The 2195-nt window shown below is 43.8% G+C and overlaps 1 long non-coding RNA gene across 2 annotated transcripts; it reads left to right on the top strand.

The window, feature by feature from the left end:
- Nucleotides 1-279: 279 nt before the first annotated feature.
- LOC310691926 lies at nucleotides 280-828 on the top strand. 2 transcript variants are annotated; one of them, XR_014518609.1, is made up of 2 exons: nucleotides 280-327; nucleotides 477-828. It is a non-coding gene; the product is annotated as an uncharacterized lncRNA (long non-coding RNA). The 2 variants fall into 2 exon arrangements; XR_014518610.1 differs by having other exon boundaries at nucleotides 284-373.
- Nucleotides 829-2195: the final 1367 nt, after the last annotated feature.

Below are 2195 nucleotides of genomic sequence, written 5' to 3'. Positions count from 1 at the left end.
CACTGGAGCACGATTTCTGTTCTCATCCTGAAGCAAAGTTCTTAACCCGAGGTACTATTTCTGTGTTAGCAGAGTCTGTAACCTGAAGCGTCTGTAACCTGAAGTGTCTGTAACCCGAGGTACCACTGTACTAACCTGGATGATGGACTAAGGATTGTTGACTGTTGCCCATTGTGACTGGTAGGGTGGAATGCAGGGAGCCCAACAGTAGGGGGAGCCAGAGCCACTGAGAGATACAGCCAACTAATCCAGATTTTGACCCTCTCCTTTCTGAGTTCTACAAAAGCTGGAGGAAGCTGACAGGCCGTTCCAACCCCTGGACTGGTTGTAAGTAAGGAGGCAGGCAAGTGGGATTGGCTGACAATGGAACTTGGTGGGGCACTGCCCGATTTGCCCTAATAGAGCAGTCTCCACGGAATATAAGGTTAGACACAAATCCAACAGCAAAAATCCTCTTTGTTCTATCTCACTACCAGAAGAGTCTCTACTAGCTGAATTTCTGCTTCTCACCAAGGCACTGCCTCCACCTGTGGACACCTCAAGGGCATCTGCACCCACCTGAAGGACATGCTGTTCTGGAGAATAGATAGATTACATCTCTAGCCGTTTGATTCCTTCATTAGAATGCACATGGCATCTGCCATACAAGGTTTAAGGATCCATTTACCTAGGAAGCAAAGTACAATGAGGGTGAAAGTCTTGTTAAAGCTGTTGAAAAGGCACTTCCAGAGCATTGGGGTTTAAGTCATTGGGGTTTAAATTACCTGCTGTTGCTTTAAAAAAAAAATTGCTTGCAAGGCGACTAATTAAAAACAACAGCCGACACCATTTCTGTTCACTTCTTCTGTCTCCTCTGTCAAGAAGACTTTTATAAAGCCACTTTTATAATAGCATGATTTGTGCACACATCATAAAGGGCACCCAGGCATCCAGGCAAAGTTATGATCATTTTGTGCAACTGGGGCAGTTTGGTTAATTAACTGTGAACTATATTGAATGGAGGGTGAGGATAAATTCAGGTGGAAAAAGAACGCCAATAAAGAAGGTGGAGGGCAGCCTGATCTCCACATGCAACAAAAGGAGATAGTCGAATGGACTGTACCGTTTCATAGTGTGGGGAGAGGAATCATAATTTTGAATGTTCCTCTAAAATAAACAACACGCCACATTCCCTGCAAGTAGAAAGCTAGGGCAGCAGGAAGTTGATGGGTCTAAAATATTCTCTTCAAAAGTACAAAGTTGCTTTGTTCCAGGTTGTTGGTTTTCTGGCAGGAAGTTTGTTTTTGTTTTCTTACATATGTAAGCACTCAAAATGTAATTCCAGACCCTCCAAGTGTCCCTATTTTCCTGATTTAGAGAAGCCATCCCCATTTCTGATTTGATCCTGGAATGTCCCACTTTTCCCTAGGATGTCCCTATTTTCACTGGAGAAATGTTGGAGGGTATGGAGTTACCCAACCCCCCAAGCTGTCTGAAAGCAATCCTGTATAGGGAAGTTTGTTTAATGTTTAATTATGGTTTTTATATATGTTGGAAGCTGCCCAGAGTGGCTGGGGCGACCCAGTAAGATGTGTGGGGTATAAATAGTAAAATTATCATTATGGAATGGGATGCCCCTATTTTCATTGGAGAAATGTTTTGGATTTAACATCCTGCTTTATCACTACCCTAAGGAGTCTCAAAGCAGCTAACAATCTCCTTTCCCTTCCTTCCCCACAACAAACACTCTGTGAGGTGAGTGGGGCTGAGAGACTTCAGAGAAGTGTGACTGGCCCAAGGTCACCCAGCAGCTGCATGTGGAGGAGCAGAGACGTGAACCCGGTTCCCCAGATTACAAGTCCACCACTCTTAGCCACTACACCACACTGTATTCCTCACATCTGAAGTATGAAATGGTACTACTCAGTTGACCACTTTTATCTTCTGCATATATAAAACAAGGTAGCAGATTGAGGTGGCAGAATTCTGAGCTGTATGACATCAGGCTGAAGGAGGGCATGCCATATTTTGGAAAGCTTTTCCATTTAAAAAAAACCTCCATGCATGTAGTAAAGTGGTTCTTCAAGGAGAAAGGTTTAGCACAGACGTTTTTCCTGCTATGTTAGTTTTCTACCTACAGGAAGGTTTTTGTTTTTGTTTTATAGGTGGGGCAGCATTCAGTGACTCACCCCATGCTTTGCACACTTACAGCCTGA

The sequence above is a fragment of the Podarcis liolepis genome (genome assembly GCF_965112155.1).
Source record: "Podarcis liolepis genome assembly, chromosome: 13".
Lineage (NCBI taxonomy): Eukaryota > Metazoa > Chordata > Lepidosauria > Squamata > Lacertidae > Podarcis > Podarcis liolepis.
The sequence above is the reverse complement of the archived record's forward strand: the minus strand, read 5'-3'. Positions and strand labels throughout refer to the sequence as shown.